General features: G+C 47.6%; 1 pseudogene; it reads right to left on the bottom strand.

Annotated features, from left to right (window-relative positions):
• Positions 1-3,729: 3,729 nt before the first annotated feature.
• LOC135057363 (homeobox protein OTX1-like) lies at positions 3,730-4,604 on the bottom strand (annotated as a pseudogene).
• Between the last annotated feature and the right edge of the window lie 18,054 nt (positions 4,605-22,658).

Raw genomic sequence — 22,658 nt, 5'->3', positions numbered from 1 at the left:
CCAGCAGATTTCCTCGTAAAAAATCTCAGGGGAGATCACCAGTTAATGTACAGGGTCAGCAAGAGTTCTTGGTTGAGAAGGTTCTCGATTCCAAGTTGTCCCGGGGTCGGCTTTATTTTTTGGTGCATTGGAGAGGTTATGGGCCAGAGGAAAGGTCGTGGGTCCTGGATGAAGACCTTCATGCCCCAAAGCTCAAAAGGGCATTTTTTCGTGAATTTCCTCGGAAACCTGGCTTTAGGGGTTCCTTGACCCCTCCTCAAGGGGGGGGTACTGTTAGGCGCCGGGGTCCGCTCGGCCGTGCGGCCCGGCGCCTAGCAACCAGGGACGCCGTGCGCGTTCAGCCGCCGGCTCCCTGGCAACGCTAAGACGCCGGGCGCACGGAGCCGCTCTGACCTTAGCAACGGGGACGCCACGTTCAGCCGCGTTCCCCGTTGCTGGGTCTATTCTCATTACCCTGATTATGTGCTGGCCGTGCAGCATGCAAGCTGCACGGCATTTCTATTTGATTGTCCTGTCTGGATCCTGATTGGAGGGTGCCTGAATAAAAGCACCCTCAGGACTTCTTACAGACGCCGGTGATAGCTTCCTGTTTGCCTGTGTCTGCTGCAGAGAGTTCCCAGTCCCGGTCTTTTCGGTTGTTCCTGTCCTCAGAGATCCTGTACTCGGAAGTTACCATCTGTTCCTGGAGTCTGACCGAGCACCTTTAACATCTGGTGGTGTTCGTGAGTCGCGGCGCAGCCGTGTGTTGCGGCTTGTCCGCTTCTGTTTATTATTTTGTTTAATTGTGTTCTGGAGCTTTGCGGAGGATTCCGCTTCCACAGATCCACTCTGGTGTCCGGCGGTGCCGGATAGGAGTGTCGGATCAGTGGATCCTTGGTTGTCCTTTTTCCTGGCGGCTAGTCCGCACATACCTTTTGATTTAGTTAGTTAGCTTGTAACCCCTGGCCTGGTTGCTTAGTCAGAGGGCCCCTTGTTATCACCCTGTCTCGGACTTCCCCTTGTCTCCCATTAAGACCTGCGGGGGCATCGGGGTTGGGCAGACATAATCCGCCCTTCGAACGCGGCTGCCATGGGCTCAAGCAACCATAGTCTCGCAGGGGATTTCTGATAACACGGGCGAGACAACGGAGTTAGGGCGCCAGGGGTTACTAGGCTATCCAGCTCCCACAATCAGCTTATTTTCCTGTACTCAGATCCCTGCCATAAGATCTCCTCCGGTCTGGAGTACAGGAATCATAACATATATATATATTGTGGGAGAGTGCGCAGTGAATGTATCCATAAACCCCCATATATCAAGTCAATATTTTGGTTTCTCTGAAGAAGGGTGGGGGGTGGGGGGTTCGTGTAAGGAAATATTAAACTCAAAAACAATTATAATTAACTTAAGAAATTAAAATGGGTCCTAAAAATGAACCGAATATGTACATATTCCAGCTGCTTCATGCACCCAAGTGGCTAAAAGTCCTATATAATATAGTTTCTGGGCGAAGGGGGACAAAAAACACATCTGAGTCTGTACAGAGTGACAATATACACTTACCAAGGAGCTTTGGGTTGGAACACCATTCATAAAGCATCTCAATGGAAGGGCCTGAGGGTACAGTCCAGATGCCAGACGAGCAATAAATAGAGGCCATGGCTGAGCAGAGCAGTGTATGAGGTCCAGGCCAGTGATTGAAGTGGAAATTTTGAAGTGGGGGTATGCAAAAGTCAAGGACATAATTATGCTAGCACCTTCGCTCCAGAAAAGGGGGCATGGTCACTCAAAAGGGGGCGTCCCGTGTAGTAGAACCCCTTATACTATCTAGTACTGCTGCCCCTTTCAAATTAAAGCACAAGGTATGAGCTGAAACTCACATTGTAGCACACAGGATGAGCCGAAATTCACATTGTAGCACACGGTACGAGCCGAAACTCACATTGTAGCACACTGAATGAGCCGAAACTCACATTGTAGCACACTGAATGAGCCGAAATTCACATTATAGCACACAGGATGAGCCGAAATTCACATTATAGCACACTGAATGAGCCGAAGTTCACATTATAGCACACTGAATGAACCGAAATTCACATTATAGCACACTGAATGAGCCGAAATTCACATTATAGCACACTGAATGAGCCGAAATTCACATTGTAGCACACTGAATGAGCCAAAATTCACATTGTAGCACACTGAATGAGCCAAAATTCACATTGTAGCACACTGAATGAGCCAAAATTCACATTATAGCACACTGAATGAGCCGAAATTCACATTGTAGCACACTGAATGAGCCGAAATTGACATTGTAACACACTGAATGAGCCGAATTTCACATTGTAGCACACTGAATGAGCCGAAATTCACATTGTAGCACACTGAATGAGCCGAAATTCACATTATAGCACACAGGATGAGCCGAAATTCACATTATAGCACACTGAATGAGCCGAAATTCACATTGTAGCACACTGAATGATCCAAAATTCACATTGTAGCACACTGAATGAGCCGAAATTCACATTATAGCACACTGAACGAGCCGACATTCACATTGTAGCACACTGAATGAGCCGAAATTCACATTGTAGCACACCGAATGAGCCGAAATTCACATTATAGCACACAGGATGAGCCGAAATTCACATTATAGCACACTGAATGAGCCGGTTCCCATTATAGCACACTGAATGAGCCAAAATTCACATTGTAGCACACTGAATGAGCCAAAATTCACATTGTAGCACACTGAATGAGCCGAAATTCACATTGTAGCACACTGAATGAGCCGAAATTCACATTGTAGCACACTGAATGAGCCGAAATTGACATTGTAACATACTGAATGAGCCAAAATTCACATTGTAGCACACTGAATGATCCAAAATTCACATTGTAGCACACTGAATGATCCAAAATTCACATTGTAGCACACTGAATGAGCCGAAATTCACATTGTAGCACACTGAATGAGCTGAAATTTACATTATAGCACACTAAATGAGCCGACATTCACATTGTAGCACACTGAATGAGCCTAAATTCACATTGTAGCACACTGAATGAGACGAAATTCACATTATAGCACACTGAATGAGCTGAAATTGTAACAGCAGGGACAGCCAGAGTGATGACAGGGAGAGAGAGAGTGACGACAGGGAGAGAGAGAGTGACGACAGGGAGAGAGAGAGTGACGACAATAACGACAGGGAGAGAGAGTGATGACAGGGAGAGAGAGTGACGACAGGGAGAGAGAGTGACGACTGTGACAGCAGGGAGAGAGAGAGTGACGACAGTGACAGCTGGGAAAGAGAGAGTGACGACAGTGACAGCTGGGAGAGAGTGACGACAGTGACAGCTGGGAGAGAGAGAGTGACAGTAGGGACGGTAACGACAAGGAGAGAGGTAACAGCAGGGGAACATTACCTCATTTGTTGCTGGTGGCTGGCAGCGGTGAGCGGTGGGCTGCTGGCGGCGGTGAGCTAATACAGCGCTCTACACAGCCGCCGGCCGCCGCGCAGGGACGGGGAGCAACATGTGCAGAAGGATGGCCACTTCCCTCGCCTCCTGCTGCACTTTCAGTTCCGCATTTCCGGGTCAGTGGAAGAAGTGGCGGTATACCATACCGCTGTATACCGCCCCACTTCGACCACTGGTCCAGGCACAAGTCACTGGGAGCCAGGCAGAGCCACAGGGGAGCCTCTCCCTGTCCTTCCCACTGGCACCAGGGCTCACAGCACCTAGAACTTCCAGGTAGCCTGATCCTTGTAGTACAGGCAGTCAGAGGAGTTGAAGGGTAGCGCTGTGCCAGCATAACCCTAGTGGTGGTGGTGATGGGGGTGGTGACTGGAGCTCTGGCTCAGGTGGTGGCCGGATATGGAGGAGGAGGGCCATGGGGCTGAGTTGGGGGTGGTGGTGGGAGTGCACGGGAGCCAGGTACGAGCTACAGTCCACACCCCCAAAGTAAGAGAAGGAATGGGCCGGGTAGCCCTGGCTGTAGCTGGCGGCCTGGTCTTAGGACAGGACATGGGCATTGGGGTATGAGGTGGCTGTAAACGAGGAGCCTGAGCGCTGCATGCAGGAGGCGCTGTCAGGGTCCAGGGGGTCTACGCCAGTGGCCTGGGCGGTGCCCGGGGTGATGGAGGCCGGGCTCCAGATGGAGGAGGTAGAGGGTGCACTGCAGGTCAGTGCTGCGCCCAGGCCGGGGTTGGAGCTGAATTTGGAGGAGCCGCCGGAGCTGGACACGGCTGCCGGCGGGATGAATTGGCCGCTGCTCTCCGAGCCCGAGCTCTCCCGGGGCGTGCGGCACTTGTTCTTTGCCAAACGGCTCTTTCCCCAAGCGCCGCCGCTCTGCTGCTGCCGGCACTTACCCCGGCGGTTCTTAAACCAGACCTGAACGCAGGTCTTGGCGAACAGTGCTTCCAGGATGTCCAGCTAGGACCAGGTGAAGGTGGGGCGCTCCTGGCGCTGCTTCCGCGGGGTGACTGGGTAACCCACAGAGGGATGCAGCAAATCCATTGTGGGACCCGTAAGCCCCACACCATTCATGCCAAAGGGGAACTGTTTGAGGTATGACATCATGCTAACAGCTAGGCAAAGATCCCCGATATTATCCGCAAAACTACAGTGAGTACTCTGTAGAAATGACTTTTTGGCATGTGGACCTGCCCTGCCCTGTTTTATAATCCCGGGGAGCTAGGAGAGTAGCAGGCTGTTTTTAAAGGAGATGCCGCCTGCAGGGATTCGGAGGTAAGCGCTCCCCTGCGCCTCAGTCATATTTGGGGGGGGGCAGGCTGCCCCCTTGCCCCCCCAGTTCCGACGCCCCTGACGGTGATAGCAATGTCCACTGGGAGGGAGGGAGGGCGCAGCTCACAGCTACAGGCTGCAGCAGGGATCAGAATGGAGTGCTGGAATTTGCATGTGATCAAGGTGACGTATGGGCAGCAGGGGTTAAAGTGAGCCGGAACGGGGTGGAACTGCGTTCCGTCAGTTCCACTTGGGGACGGAACGCAGTTCCGCCTCCTCCGGCTCACCTAACCCAATGTGTGGCCGGCGCTGCAAGGAGATGCCGGGCGGCCGCTGAGATTCCGTTACCAACGGGTGCCCAGTGGCAGCCGGAGGCAGGAGCTCGGTACTCGGTACTCGGCTTCCGGCGCTGTCACTGTACGCTATGGGAGAGACGTCATGATGTCTCTCCCATAGTGCCGAGGAGCGGGCGCCCAGAGGACTGTAGCGGCTGGACACGGAGCGGGGCTCGGTGAGTATGGTGTAGTTTGTTTTTGCTTTTTTCTGTTGTATAGCGGCATCTACTGGGGGAAAACTACTGGGGGCCATTACTACAGAGGGGCACCTGCTGGGGGCAAACTACTGGGGGGCATTACTACAGAGGGGCACCTACTGGGGCAAACTATGGGGGGGGGCATTACTACAGAGGGGCACCTACTGGGGGCAAACTACTGGGGGCATTACTACAGAGGGGCACCTACTGGGGGACAACTACAGGGGGGCATTACTACTGAGGGGCATCTACTGGGGGCAAACTACTGGGGGCTTTACTACAGAGGGGCACCTACTGGGGGCAAACTACTGGGGGGCATTACTACTGAGGGGCACCTACTGGGGGCAAACTACCGGGAGGCATCTACTGGGGGACATTACTACTGGGGGCATCTACTGGGGCAAACTACTGGAAGACATTACTACTGGGGGCAAACTACTTTGCGGCATCTATTGGGGGCAAACTACTGGGGGAGGCATTATTACTGGGGGTAAGCTACAAGGGGGCAAACTACAAGGGGACAAGCTACTGGGGGCACACTACAAGGTGGCAAACTACAGGAGGGCATTACTACTGGGGGCATAACTACAGGGGCGTTACTACTGGGGGCGTAACTACAGGGGCAAAACTACTTGGGGGCATTACTACTTGGAGGCATTACTACTGGGGGCTAAACTACTGGGGGCTAAACTACAAGAGGGCATAACTACAGGGGCTAAACTACTGGGGGCATAGCTACAGGGGCTAAACTACAAGGGGGCAAACTACAGGGGGGCATTACTACTGGTGACTAAACTATAAGGGGCAAACTACTGGGGCTAAACTACTGTGGGCATTACCACTGGGAGGCTAAACTAAAGGGGGTCTATGTACTAAGCATTGAAGAGAGATAGAGTGGACGAAGTACCAATCAATCAGCTCCTAACTGTCATTTTTCCAAACTCTCTGTCAGAGTTCCTGATAGAGAGAGAGAGGTCTATCTAATAAGCTTTGGGGCCGGATGTAATGTCGCCCTAGTTTGGCAGCTGTGCGGGATGCTGGCCAAACTCGGCCGTTTTTTTAAAGGGGCAATCACTTACAAGGCATGAGTTTGGCCAGCACCCCGCACAGCTGCTGAACTAGGCCGGCAATGACATCCAGCCCTTGGAGAGATATAAAAGTGGACAGAGATCAAGAACCAACCAATCAGCTCCTAAGTGCCATGTTGCAGGCTGTAACATGGCAGTTATTATCTGGTTGGTTGGTACTTTATCTTCATCCACTTTATATCTCTCCAAGGCTTTGTACATATACAGTATATAGGCCCTCATTCCGAGTTGTTCGCTCGCAAGCTGCTTTTAGCAGCTTTACACACGCTAAGCCGCCGCCTACTGGGAGTGAATCTTAGCTTCTTAAAATTGCGAACGAAAGATTCGCAATATAGCGAAAAGACATCTCTGTGCAGTTTCTGAGTAGCTCGAGACTTACTCGGCATCTGCGATCAGTTCAGTGCTTGTCGTTCCTGGTTTGACGTCATAAACACACCCAGCGTTCGCCCAGACACTCCTCCGTTTCTCCAGCCACTCCCGCGTTTTTCCCAGAAACGGTAGCGTTTTTTCGCACACACCCATAAAATGGCCAGTTTCCGCCCAGAAACACCCACTTCCTGTCAATCACATTACGATCACCAGAACAAAGAAAAAACCGTGAGTAAAAAACCTAACTGCATAGCAAATTTACTTTGCGCAGTCGCACTGCGGACATTGCGCATGCGCACTAAGCGGAAAATCGCTGCGATGCGAAAAAATTTACCGAGCGAAAAACTCGGAATGACCCCCATAGACCCATTTCTCTCTCTATCAGGAAGTCTCCCAAAGAACTAACAGACTTCGCTGACGGATAAATTATGGCCTCTAACTTTCCATTATGTCTAAGCAATGGGACAAAATGGGACAAAAGTCAGCATACTGTAAAAGCCAAATGCCAGGACCACTAGCAAACAGGGATAGTGGGGAAACAAGTAGAGATACAGTTGTAACAGATGGACAAAACACCTGACCAGTTATGAGCACTAAAAGTGTAAATAACACCTATTGCTCATAGTTCACATTGAAGTGTGGAAACTAGCATGCACAAAGTAGAGATGAGCGCCTGAAATTTTTCGGGTTTTGTGTTTTGGTTTTGGGTTCGGTTCCGCGGCCGTGTTTTGGGTTCGAACGCGTTTTGGCAAAACCTCACCGAATTTTTTTTGTCGGATTCGGGTGTGTTTTGGATTCGGGTGTTTTTTTCAAAAAACCCTAAAAAACAGCTTAAATCATAGAATTTGGGGGTAATTTTGATCCCAAAGTATTATTAACCTCAAAAAACATAATTTACACTCATTTTCAGCCTATTCTGAACACATCACACCTCACAATATTATTTTTAGTCCTAAAATTTGCACCGAGGTCGCTGTGTGAGTAAGATAAGCGACCCTAGTGGCCGACACAAACACCGGGCCCATCTAGGAGTGGCACTGCAGTGTCACGCAGGATGTCCCTTCCAAAAAACCCTCCCCAAACAGCACATGACGCAAAGAAAAAAAGAGGCGCAATGAGGTAGCTGTGTGAGTAAGATTAGCGACCCTAGTGGCCGACACAAACACCGGGCCCATCTAGGAGTGGCACTGCAGTGTCACGCAGGATGGCCCTTCCAAAAAACCCTCCCCAGACAGCACATGACGCAAAGAAAAAAAGAGGCGCAATGAGGTAGCTGTGTGAGTAAGATTAGCGACCCTAGTGGCCGACACAAACACCGGGCCCATCTAGGAGTGGCACTGCAGTGTCACGCAGGATGGCCCTTCCAAAAAACCCTCCCCAAACAGCACATGACGCAAAGAAAAAAAGAGGCGCAATGAGGTAGCTGACTGTGTGAGTAAGATTAGCGACCCTAGTGGCCGACACAAACACCGGGCACATCTAGGAGTGGCACTGCAGTGTCACGCAGGATGTCCCTTCCAAAAAACCCTCCCCAAACAGCACATGACGCAAAGAAAAAAAGAGGCGCAATGAGGTAGCTGTGTGAGTAAGATTAGCGACCCTAGTGGCCGACACAAACACCGGGCCCATCTAGGAGTGGCACTGCAGTGTCACGCAGGATGTCCCTTCCAAAAAACCCTCCCCAATCAGCACATGATGCAAAGAAAAAGAAAAGAAAAAAGAGGTGCAAGATGGAATTATCCTTGGGCCCTCCCACCCACCCTTATGTTGTATAAACAAAACAGGACATGCACACTTTAACCAACCCATCATTTCAGTGACAGGGTCTGCCACACGACTGTGACTGATATGACGGGTTGGTTTGGACCCCCCCCAAAAAAGAAGCAATTAATCTCTCCTTGCACAAACTGGCTCTACAGAGGCAAGATGTCCACCTCATCTTCACCCTCCGATATATCACCGTGTACATCCCCCTCCTCACAGATTATCAATTCGTCCCCACTGGAATCCACCATCTCAGCTCCCTGTGTACTTTGTGGAGGCAATTGCTGCTGGTCAATGTCTCCGCGGAGGAATTGATTATAATTCATTTTAATGAACATCATCTTCTCCACATTTTCTGGATGTAACCTCGTACGCCGATTGCTGACAAGGTGAGCGGCGGCACTAAACACTCTTTCGGAGTACACACTTGTGGGAGGGCAACTTAGGTAGAATAAAGCCAGTTTGTGCAAGGGCCTCCAAATTGCCTCTTTTTCCTGCCAGTATAAGTACGGACTGTGTGACGTGCCTACTTGGATGCGGTCACTCATATAATCCTCCACCATTCTATCAATGTTGAGAGAATCATATGCAGTGACAGTAGACGACATGTCCGTAATCGTTGTCAGGTCCTTCAGTCCGGACCAGATGTCAGCATCAGCAGTCGCTCCAGACTGCCCTGCATCACCGCCAGCGGGTGGGCTCGGAATTCTGAGCCTTTTCCTCGCACCCCCAGTTGCGGGAGAATGTGAAGGAGGAGATGTTGACAGGTCGCGTTCCGCTTGACTTGACAATTTTGTCACCAGCAGGTCTTTCAACCCCAGCAGACCTGTGTCTGCCGGAAAGAGAGATCCAAGGTAGGCTTTAAATCTAGGATCGAGCACGGTGGCCAAAATGTAGTGCTCTGATTTCAACAGATTGACCACCCGTGAATCCTTGTTAAGCGAATTAAGGGCTGCATCCACAAGTCCCACATGCCTAGCGGAATCGCTCCGTGTTAGCTCCTTCTTCAATGCCTCCAGCTTCTTCTGCAAAAGCCTGATGAGGGGAATGACCTGACTCAGGCTGGCAGTGTCTGAACTGACTTCACGTGTGGCAAGTTCAAAGGGCATCAGAACCTTGCACAACGTTGAAATCATTCTCCACTGCACTTGAGACAGGTGCATTCCATCTCCTATATCGTGCTCAATTGTATAGGCTTGAATGGCCTTTTGCTGCTCCTCCAACCTCTGAAGCATATAGAGGGTTGAATTCCACCTCGTTACCACTTCTTGCTTCAGATGATGGCAGGGCAGGTTCAGTAGTTTTTGGTGGTGCTCCAGTCTTCTGTACGTGGTGCCTGTACGCCGAAAGTGTCCCGCAATTTTTCTGGCCACCGACAGCATCTCTTGCACGCCCCTGTCGTTTTTTAAAAAATTCTGCACCACCAAATTCAAGGTATGTGCAAAACATGGGACGTGCTGGAATTTGCCCATATTTAATGCACACACAATATTGCTGGCGTTGTCCGATGCCACAAATCCACAGGAGAGTCCAATTGGGGTAAGCCATTCCGCGATGATCTTCCTCAGTTGCCGTAAGAGGTTTTCAGCTGTGTGCGTATTCTGGAAAGCGGTGATACAAAGCGTAGCCTGCCTAGGAAAGAGTTGGCGTTTGCGAGATGCTGCTACTGGTGCCGCCGCTGCTGTTCTTGCGGCGGGAGTCCATACATCTACCCAGTGGGCTGTCACAGTCATATAGTCCTGACCCTGCCCTGCTCCACTTGTCCACATGTCCGTGGTTAAGTGGACATTGGGTACAACTGCATTTTTTAGGACACTGGTGAGTCTTTTTCTGACGTCCGTGTACATTCTCGGTATCGCCTGCCTAGAGAAGTGGAACCTAGATGGTATTTGGTAACGGGGGCAGACTGCCTCAATAAATTGTCTAGTTCCCTGTGAACTAACGGCGGATACCGGACGCACGTCTAACACCAACATAGTTGTCAAGGACTCAGTTATCCGCTTTGCAGTAGGATGACTGCTGTGATATTTCATCTTCCTCGCAAAGGACTGTTGAACAGTCAATTGCTTACTGGAAGTAGTACAAGTGGGCTTACGACTTCCCCTCTGGGATGACCATCGACTCCCAGCGGCAACAACAGCAGCGCCAGCAGCAGTAGGCGTTACACGCAAGGATGCATCGGAGGAATCCCAGGCAGGAAAGGACTCGTCAGACTTGCCAGTGACATGGCCTGCAGGACTATTGGCATTCCTGGGGAAGGAGGAAATTGACACTGAGGGAGTTGGTGGGGTGGTTTGCGTGAGCTTGGTTACAAGAGGAAGGGATTTACTGGTCAGTGGACTGCTTCCGCTGTCACCCAAAGTTTTTGAACTTGTCACTGACTTATTATGAATGCGCTGCAGGTGACGTATAAGGGAGGATGTTCCGAGGTGGTTAACGTCCTTACCCCTACTTATTACAGCTTGACAAAGGGAACACACGGCTTGACACCTGTTGTCCGCATTTCTGGTGAAATACCTCCACACCGAAGAGCTGATTTTTTTGGTATTTTCACCTGGCATGTCAACGGCCATATTCCTCCCACGGACAACAGGTGTCTCCCCGGGTGCCTGACTTAAACAAACCACCTCACCATCAGAATCCTCCTGGTCAATTTCCTCCCCAGCGCCAGCAACACCCATATCCTCCTCATCCTGGTGTACTTCAACACTGACATCTTCAATCTGACTATCAGGAACTGGACTGCGGGTGCTCCTTCCAGCACTTGCAGGGGGCATGCAAATAGTGGAAGGCGCATGCTCTTCACGTCCAGTGTTGGGAAGGTCAGGCATCGCAAACGACACAATTGGACTCTCCTTGTGGATTTGGGATTTCAAAGAACGCACAGTTCTTTGCGGTGCTTTTGCCAGCTTGAGTCTTTTCAGTTTTCTAGCGAGAGGCTGAGTGCTTCCATCCTCATGTGAAGCTGAACCACTAGCCATGAACATAGGCCAGGGCCTCAGCCGTTCCTTGCCACTCCGTGTGGTAAATGGCATATTGGCAAGTTTACGCTTCTCCTCCGACAATTTTATTTTAGGTTTTGGAGTCCTTTTTTTTCTGATATTTGGTGTTTTGGATTTGACATGCTCTGTACTATGACATTGGGCATCGGCCTTGGCAGACGACGTTGCTGGCATTTCATCGTCTCGGCCATGACTAGTGGCAGCAGCTTCAGCACGAGGTGGAAGTGGATCTTGATCTTTCCCTAATTTTGGAACCTCAACTTTTTTGTTCTCCATATTTTATAGGCAGAACTAAAAGGCACCTCAGGTAAACAATGGAGATGGATGGATTGGATAGTTTACTCGTAACAACTAGTATGACACTATGACGACGGTATAAAGAATGGAAAAAAAAACACGGTTAGGTGGTATATATTATAATAATAATACAATTATGGATGGACGGACTGCCTGCCGACTGCCGACACAGAGGTAGCCACAGCCGTGAACTACCGCACTGTACACTGGTTGATAAAGAGATAGTAGTATACTCGTAACAACTAGTATGACACTATGACGACGGTATAAAGAATGGAAAAAAAAACACGGTTAGGTGGTATATATTATAATAATAATACAATTATGGATGGACGGACTGCCTGCCGACTGCCGACACAGAGGTAGCCACAGCCGTGAACTACCGCACTGTACACTGGTTGATAAAGAGATAGTAGTATACTCGTAACAACTAGTATGACACTATGACGACGGTATAAAGAATGGAAAAAAAACCACGGTTAGGTGGTATATATTATAATAATAATACAATTATGGATGGACGGACTGCCTGCCGACTGCCGACACAGAGGTAGCCACAGCCGTGAACTACCGCACTGTACACTGGTTGATAAAGAGATAGTAGTATACTCGTAACAACTAGTATGACACTATGACGACGGTATAAAGAATGGAAAAAAAACCACGGTTAGGTGGTATATATTATAATAATAATACAATTATGGATGGACGGACTGCCTGCCGACTGCCGACACAGAGGTAGCCACAGCCGTGAACTACCGCACTGTACACTGGTTGATAAAGAGATAGTAGTATACTCGTAACAACTAGTATGACACTATGACGACGGTATAAAGAATGGAAAAAAAACCACGGTTAGGTGGTATATATTATAATAATAATACAATTATGGATGGACGGACTGCCTGCCGACTGCCGACACAGAGGTAGCCACAGCCGTGAACTACCGCACTGTACACTGGTTGATAAAGAGATAGTAGTATACTCGTAACAACTAGTATGACACTATGACGACGGTATAAAGAATGGAAAAAAAACCACGGTTAGGTGGTATATATTATAATAATAATACAATTATGGATGGACGGACTGCCTGCCGACTGCCGACACAGAGGTAGCCACAGCCGTGAACTACCGCACTGTACACTGGTTGATAAAGAGATAGTAGTATACTCGTAACAACTAGTATGACACTATGACGACGGTATAAAGAATGGAAAAAAAACCACGGTTAGGTGGTATATATTATAATAATAATACAATTATGGATGGACGGACTGCCTGCCGACTGCCGACACAGAGGTAGCCACAGCCGTGAACTACCGCACTGTACACTGGTTGATAAAGAGATAGTAGTATACTCGTAACAACTAGTATGACACTATGACGACGGTATAAAGAATGGAAAAAAAACCACGGTTAGGTGGTATATATTATAATAATAATACAATTATGGATGGACGGACTGCCTGCCGACTGCCGACACAGAGGTAGCCACAGCCGTGAACTACCGCACTGTACACTGGTTGATAAAGAGATAGTAGTATACTCGTAACAACTAGTATGACACTATGACGACGGTATAAAGAATGGAAAAAAAACCACGGTTAGGTGGTATATATTATAATAATAATACAATTATGGATGGACGGACTGCCTGCCGACTGCCGACACAGAGGTAGCCACAGCCGTGAACTACCGCACTGTACACTGGTTGATAAAGAGATAGTAGTATACTCGTAACAACTAGTATGACACTATGACGACGGTATAAAGAATGGAAAAAAAACCACGGTTAGGTGGTATATATTATAATAATAATACAATTATGGATGGACGGACTGCCTGCCGACTGCCGACACAGAGGTAGCCACAGCCGTGAACTACCGCACTGTACACTGGTTGATAAAGAGATAGTAGTATACTCGTAACAACTAGTATGACACTATGACGACGGTATAAAGAATGGAAAAAAAACCACGGTTAGGTGGTATATATTATAATAATAATACAATTATGGATGGACGGACTGCCTGCCGACTGCCGACACAGAGGTAGCCACAGCCGTGAACTACCGCACTGTACACTGGTTGATAAAGAGATAGTAGTATACTCGTAACAACTAGTATGACACTATGACGACGGTATAAAGAATGGAAAAAAAACCACGGTTAGGTGGTATATATTATAATAATAATACAATTATGGATGGACGGACTGCCTGCCGACTGCCGACACAGAGGTAGCCACAGCCGTGAACTACCGCACTGTACACTGGTTGATAAAGAGATAGTAGTATACTCGTAACAACTAGTATGACACTATGACGGTATAAAGAAAGAAAAAAAAATACCACGGTTAGGTGGTATATATTGTAATACAATTATGGATGGACGGACTGCCTGCCGAGTTCCGACTGCCGACACAGAGGTAGCCACAGCCGTGAACTACCGCACTGTACTGTGTCTGCTGCTAATATAGACTGGTTGATAAAGAGATAGTATACAATACATACAACAATGAATATACTACTATACTGGTGGTCAGGCACTGGTCACCACTAGTCACACTGGCAGTGGCACTCCTGCAGCAAAAGTGTGCACTGTTTAATTTTAAATTAATATAATATTATGTACTCCTGGGGGCTCCTGCTATAACAACCTGCAGTGCTCCCCAGTCTCCCCCACAATTATTATAAGCTTTGCCTTTTATACATTGATGTGCAGCACACTGGGCTGAGCTGAGTGCACACAGACTGAGTCACACTGTGTGACTGGCTGCTGCTGTGTATCGTTTTTTTTCAGGCAGAGAACGGATATAGCAGAGAACGGATATATATTAAAATAAATAAAAGTTAACTAACAACAACTGCACTGGTCACTGTGGTAAACTCTGTCTGACTCTGCACAATCTCTCTCTCTCTTCTAATCTAATTTCTAATGGAGAGGACGCCAGCCACGTCCTCTCCCTATCAATCTCAATGCACGTGTGAAAATGGCGGCGACGCGCGGCTCCTTATATAGAATCCGAGTCTCGCGAGAATCCGACAGCGTCATGATGACGTTCGGGCGCGCTCGGGTTAACCGAGCAAGGCGGGAGGATCCGAGTCTGCTCGGACCCGTGAAAAAAACATGAAGTTCGTGCGGGTTCGGTTTCAGAGAAACCGAACCCGCTCATCTCTAGCACAAAGGTGGTCATTCCGAGTTGTTCGCTCGTTGCCGATTTCGCAACGGAGCGATTAAGGCAAAAATGCGCATGCGCATGGTTCGCAGTACACATGCGGTTAGTATTTTACCACAAAACTTAGTAGATTTACTCACGCCCGAATGAAGATTTTTCATCGTTGAAGTGATCGTAGTGTGATTGACAGGAAGTGGGTGTTTCTGGGCGGAAACTGGCCGTTTTCTGGGAGTGTGCGGAAAAACACAGGCGTGCCAGGGAAAAACACGGGAGTGTCTGGAGAAATGGGGGAGTGGCTGGCCGGACGCTGGGCGTGTGTGTGACGTCAAACCAGGAACGAAACGGCCTGAGCTGATCGCTATTTGTGAGTAGGTCTGGAGCTACTCAGAAACTGCTAAGAAATTTATTTTCGCTATTCTGCGAATCTTTCGTTCGCAATTCTGCTAAAATAAGATACACTCCCAGAGGCGGCGGCTTAGCATGTGCAATGCTGCTAAAAGCAGCTAGCGAGCGAACAACTCGGAATCACCCCCATAGGCAGAACAAGAAGGAGAAAATGTTTCAAAGCAGAAGGTTACAGATAGGAGGGAGTTCTACAACTTACCACCACTGAGAAGCTGTAAAGTTTATAGAAGGCAATGCAAGATGCATGTTACGTGATGTAGTGCTAGGAATAAAAAATTAAACACGACCCATAAGATGAAGTGTTTCACAGATAGGGAGAGCTAAAGCCCAGATCTCCCCCATCTTGTGTAAAGAAAAACGAAAGCCTGACATCATTTAGGACCTGATTCAGATGTGGTCACAAGGTGGCAATTATACACAATTTGGCCTTTTCTTAGTGTGCAGGCGTCTAAATCACAGTGCTCACATGCAGCGACTGAATTGCTACAGCGGTCACAATGAGGAATTAGTGTCACAACTGAGGGCTGGTGCTGACCGGGGGAAGCCTCAGTTGTAGGGGCTGAGGTATATGTGTACCTGGGAGGCAGTACAGGGTTCTTAGACAAGCAGGGAACCTTTAGAACAAATGCCCGAAGGCGTGACCAAGACAACGAAGGAAAGTTCAAAGGTTTATTAAACACAGTTCAGAGGAATACGGATGACTTGGTACAGGTAACAGGAATCACAGTTCAGAGAAATACTTGGGAACGATGACGGAACACCGATGGTGACTTGGGATCGATGGTGGAACACCGATGGAGACTTGGGATCGATGGCGGAACACCGATGGAGACTTGGGATCGATGGTGGAACACCGATGGAGACTTGGGATCGATGGCAGAACACCGATGGTTACTGGGAATCGATGGCGGAACACCGATGGTTACTGGGAGGGCAGAGCACTGCTGGAAGCTGGTGTCGGTAACTGCCAGTCACAGGGTGCAATGTTGAGACACTGCAGAGTCAGGCTGTACTGCAGAGAAAGTCCATGGGAGGACTGCACACTGGAATCACTGAAGACAATTGAAGCACTGACCAACCTTCCAGCCCAGGAACAAGATATTTATACCAGCTGGGAAACAGGGATTGGCTGGCTGATTAAGCAGAGTCTAGAGTGCAGCTGCTGGGTAATTAGGCTGAGAGCAGAGTGCAGCTGATAGGCTGAAAGGTATCACATGATTAGGAAAACATGGCTGCTCCCATGCTAGCTTTTGGAGGGAAAGATTGTTTGTAACTTGCATGTGAAACTTAACCCTGATGCTGCCAGAATCACAGTAAGGAGATTAGAGACAATGAGATGCAGCGTCCTGCACACAGACAGTGCAGATGGAATCCAGGCTTGGAACACTGGGACAGTCTCAGGAGACATTTGGAAGGTAAATACTGATAAGGAATTACCTGGATCGTGACAATTAGTCATGAGCGAGAGACAGGAAGACAGCGTTTGGGGCTGGTAATGGGGAGTGGCCGGCCAAATGCAGAGGTGTCATGGCCGTTCAGACGGCATCTTCTGGTTATGCATAAATTAGCAGTTGTGATCTTACTTGCTACTGGAGAGCTCTATGTGTCCCGGGAGAGCAGCTCTGCCTGCGCGTCTACAGAGGCACTCAGACTCTCTCACATGACCCAATTTGCAACAATGGTACCAGTGTATCAACAATTAAACACTGTTGGACGGAAATTATGCATTAGCAGTGGACGTCCCTATGCTCAAGTTAGCGTCTGCCCATATTAGCATAAAGTTGCAATTGCGTACAGCAAAAGATAGCAACAATGGAAGCAAGAACAACTAGATCTGAATCAGGCCCTTAATGCGGTAGGTTTTCAAGCCAAAAAATTATCTGCCTTGTTGGACCACCAAATTATTCTTATACACTGTTAGGGATCAATTACAGGGCCATCTTAAAGTATTGGCAGACTGCAGTGGCGCACCCAGGGGGGGTTTCCGAGCACCCAGAAATCCCCCTCCACTTTAAATAAAAAATAAAAAAAACATTTTTTTTATTTATTTTTTTATAGCTGCATGAGTATTATTAATTGCTGTCTAGCATCCTCTGCAGCCTGCTGTCTTCCTGGTGGCACTTGTAAGTGCAATAAAAGTTTACTTTATTTTAATTATAGTACATATATATCCATGTGCATACATATATACACATGTATATACATACATACATATAAACACACACACATGATATATATATATATATATATATATATATATATATATATATATATACATGTGTATATATATGTGTACTGTACATATATATATATATATGTATGCATGTTTAATATGCTATATATATGTGTATATGTATGTGTGTGTGTGTTTGTTTGTATGTATATATATATGTATATAAATATATATATATATATACATGTATAACCAGCAAAAAAGAGGCGGCACTCGGAGACTTTGAAGTGTAAAATGAATTGTATTCCACAAAAGAAAACTAACGTTTCGGGGTCACAACACCCCTTTGTCAAAGTGAACAAAGTGTGTGGAGACAGTAACGCACCTTAAATACTTTAGAATCCCGCTCAGTGTGCAGACACCGTCCCGGCCGCGCTGGCTGTTGCTTCACTTCCGGCCCCGCTAAGATGACGTCATCCATATCGCGTCTAGTTGCCGTGGTAACCGTTGACGCCAGGCGGCCCGGATGCGGCGCTGCATAAGAAAAAAAGAGTGTGGGTTACATATAGTGCCCTGTTGCCATAATAAAAACAAAGTTAAGTGGATACAAACACTACCGAAACGTCAGACAGAGATGTAATAATGTAATCAATATTTTTTAGAGCGCATACCTGGTGTTAATGAAGAACGCTCAGGCGCTACCATTATCCATAAATCAAGACAAATGGGAACGCAAGGGCCCTACAGGTCCATACAAATCAATAAATAAATAATATATGAAGTGAAACTTCTGTGTAGGTCCTCCTAAGAATATTAAATCGAGGATCTGACTAAGGTTTCAGTAATGGGTCAGAAAACACATCCCCTATATGTAGAAACAGGGGTGAGAAAATGAAGAGGAAAGAGGGAAACAGGCAGGATTAGCAAGAAGATAGGGGCCATTATTTGAAAATATTCAGACTCAATTTTTCATTGAGACCATAGGGGCTGGTGGTTCCGAGTTCAAAAATCCATCTGGTCTCGAGCCGTAACAATCTTCCATCCCTGTCGCCACCTCTAATGTGCCTAGGGACATGGTCGATGATGAGATGTTTTAAATCTTTCATGGTGTGGCCGGCAGATGCAAAGTGTCTGGCCACCGGCTGTTCAGATATCTTGCCCTGCAGTGCTTGTTTGATGGCTGAGCGATGGAGGGCCATCCTTTCTCTGCACGTTCTGATGGACTTCCCCACATAGTGGAGGTTACATGGACATTTAATGATATATATGATGTGGGTGGTAGTGCATGTGAGAACATGCTTGATGCTGTAGATTTTGTCACGGTGGGGGTGATTGAAACTTGAACCAGTGATCATATGTTCGCATGTAGTGCATTTAATGCATTTGTAGCAACCCGGCTTCTTCTCCAAAAATACTGACTCTGGTCGTCTTTGTCGGTCCAGTTCGGCTTGAAAACCCGTGACGTCGGAATGAACTATTGTGTCCTTAAGATTCCTACCTCTTTGATAGCACATCATAGGCCTTTTTCCATTCAACGAGGGAAGCGATTTATCGGTGGCCACTATAGGCCATAAGGCTCTAGTTGCCCTTTGCACCACTGGACTCGAGGTGTTATATCTTGTGGAAAATGGAATAACGGAATCTTGTTGCTTAAGCTTGGAGGTTAAAAGCAGCTCTCTGGGGATCTTCATCACTTCCTCCTTATGCTTAAGGAGGAGTCGCCTGTCATACCCTCTCTCCATGAATTTAGATACCATATTATCCAGTTCTTGCTCTAGAGTGCTGCGGTCACTAATGATGCGGGACACCCTAATCATTTGGGACCGTGGAAGGCCCTCTTTGAGGGGTCTTGGATGGTGACTGCTGGCTTTGAGGAGGGTGTTTTTATCTGTGGGTTTGCAATAAAGGCTGGTGTGTAGTGCCCCATTTGTAATAGTTACTTGGACATCCAAGTAGTTCAACGTACTTGTGCTTGTCTGAAATGTATATTTAATATTGGAAGCCCTAGAGTTAATGGACAACATAAGTGCATTGAATCGGTCCACTCCTCCTGTCCACAAGATGAACAAGTCATCTATAAACCGTGTGAACAGGAGGATTTGGGCGGCTATGGCTTCATCTTTAAAGAATGCTTCAAACTCCTCCTGGAACATAAAAATGTTAGCGAATGATGGGGAGACATTGCTCCCCATCGCACACCCAGTTCTCTGTCGGTAAAATTTACCATTGAAGAGGAAGTAATTCTTTTCAAGCGTTATATGCAAAGGGGTCAAAAAAAGTGAAAGATCAAGTGACTCCATCCTTTCATTTCTTAAGAAATCTTCCATAGCTGACAAACCAGCCTCATGGGTGATACTAGTGTACAGGCTGACTACATCTACGACACAAATCAAGGTGCCAGCTGGAACTTGTTTAATTTCCATAAGGCGATTGATAAAACAGGTGGTGTCCTTGATGAAATTCTTGTGTTTAAGAATCAATGGCTGCAGGATGCTATCCAAAAATATCGACACTGGTTGAAAAATTGAGTCACGTGCTGCTATTATGGGCCTACCTGGAGGTGCAAGGAGGTTCTTACGGACTTTGGGGACAGTAAACAAGATAGGTACCAGAGAATGCTCCTGTTTCAGAGCTTTATACAACTTCGATGTTATGGTGCCTTCCTGTTTTGCATTATCTAAAATGGACAGTAAGGCCTTCTGATATTCAAGAGTTGGGTCCTGTTGTAGTTCCTCATATGTATCCGTGTTACTAAGTTGACTATTAATTTCCGAAATATAATAGTCCAAATCAAGTACCACCACCCCACCCCCTTTATCCGCCGGACGAATCACAATGTCCCTGTACTCCCCCAATTGCTTAAGCGCGACCCACTCTGCCCGTGAAAGATTGCAATGTGCTTTCGGTGAATCTGGGGCCGCATTGTATTTTTTGACGGAGTCTCCAACCAATCTGGAAAATGATTTTATAGAGGCATTCGTAGACGCGGGGTCAAAGGAGGAATGGGAACGTTGGTTCAGGAATTTCTGATGCTTGCTGTCCAGTGAAGAAGCTGGGAGAGCATCTGCAGCATTAGTTTGAAAGAACTCTTGGCGTCTCAGTTTGCGGGAGAACTGGTGTAACTCAATATTCCAAACAAAGTCATTGAAGGGGTTGGTGGGGACAAATGAAAGTCCTTTCTCTAACACGGATTGTTCCACATCTGAAAGGACCCTATGTGACAAGTTGTACACTAGGGTTTTTTGCTTGTTGAGGCTCCTCTGGTCCCTCGAGCTTTGGCCACCCCTGCGGGTGGTCGCCCTCTTCTTCCTTTCTCTGCCGGTGTGGCCACAGTAACCCCTAAAGGGGTCGTTGGTTGCTGATTGGGTCCCTCCGAATCGACCGGCCCAAAGTCACTATCGCTGTTAGATGTCCCTGCCATATTCTGTTGGGCTTCTCTCCTTTTCCGCCAGCTGTGTTTACTCCGGTGGTTATACGGTTTAGAAGAAGCTGCATTGTCGCCCATTAGCCATCTGTAGACCCTATTCGTGTCATAATCCTCTTTAACGATGGTTAATTTGTTACGCTTGAATTTAATCAAATCGCCCTTGTATTTGTTAACTTGGATTTGCAATTTCTGCATCCAGTCATGATTTGTCTCATTTTGCAATACATACTTATGTAGGGTCTCAAAGGTGGTAATCTTCTCACGGGTAATCCCTAACTCCCTGCCTGCTTCCTCCACCACTAGCAGCATCAGGTCTAAGCTGCATTTGTTAAGGATCCCGACCCATTTTCTACAGAAGTCGGGACTGAATCGTCCTATGGTGGGGACATTTCTAACACGGAATCCCCTAGGCACCATTTTCTGCCTATGATAATCAGAAAGGGAGATTCCGTGTAGCAGGAAGTCCGTTTCCCGTTGTTTAAGTTTCAGTAATTGATGGTACAAGTCCTCTATATTTCCTGACGTCTCCTTAGGATCGAGGTGCTCCTTAAATCTGAGACGCTCCGCGTCATCGTCGGTAAAACTGAATGACTCCCCTAACGTGGAGAACATCCCTTTACATCCTGGTGAATCTTCAGTGCCGACTGTATCCATACTGGCAAAGTGCTGCGTGCTGTGCAGTAATGCCAAAAAAGATAAAGTGCATATAGTGTCCAAAAGGTGCTTGTGTGCAAAGTGCAGTAAAATCACTCCTGACAACAATGGATCCTCAGCAATTAAGGCTGAATAACAAGCAGGGGGTGCCTTGTCCCAAGCTGGGGCGACCATACAATGTATAGACTCACTCCAAAATGAATATAGTCCACACGGACCGGCACTCCCACTTTCTTCTGTGTACAGGCTCCGGTGCTATCCAAGGGCAATCCACAACCAGCAAAAAAGAGGCGGCACTCGGAGACTTTGAAGTGCAAAATGAATTGTATTCCACAAAAGAAAACTAACGTTTCAGGGTCACAACACCCCTTTGTCAAAGTGAACAAAGTGTGTGGAGACAGTAACGTACCTTAAATACTTTAGAATCCCGCTCAGTGTGCAGACGCCGTCCCGACCGCGCTGGCTGTTGCTTCACTTCCGGCCCCGCTAAGATGACGTCATCCATATCGCGTCTAGTTGCCGTGGTAACCGTTGACGCCAGGCGGCCCGGATGCGGCGCTGCATAAGAAAAAAGTTAGGGATTACCCGTGAGAAGATTACCACCTTTGAGACCCTACATAAGCATGTATTGCAAAATGAGACAAATCATGACTGGATGCAGAAATTGCAAATCCAAGTTGACAAATACAAGGGCGATTTGATTAAATTCAAGCGTAACAAATTAACCATCGTTAAAGAGGATTATGACACGAATAGGGTCTACAGATGGCTAATGGGCGACAATGCAGCTTCTTCTAAACCGTATAACCACCGGAGTAAACACAGCTGGCGGAAAAGGAGAGAAGCCCAACAGAATATGGCAGGGACATCTAACAGCGATAGTGACTTTGGGCCGGTCGATTCGGAGGGACCCAATCAGCAACCAACGACCCCTTTAGGGGTTACTGTGGCCACACCGGCAGAGAAAGGAAGAAGAGGGCGACCACCCGCAGGGGTGGCCAAAGCTCGAGGGACCAGAGGAGCCTCAACAAG

The sequence above is a fragment of the Pseudophryne corroboree genome, chromosome 3 (assembly GCF_028390025.1).
Source record: "Pseudophryne corroboree isolate aPseCor3 chromosome 3, aPseCor3.hap2, whole genome shotgun sequence".
NCBI classification, from domain to species: domain Eukaryota; kingdom Metazoa; phylum Chordata; class Amphibia; order Anura; family Myobatrachidae; genus Pseudophryne; species Pseudophryne corroboree.
This window is presented reverse-complemented; position numbering and strand designations above follow the sequence as displayed.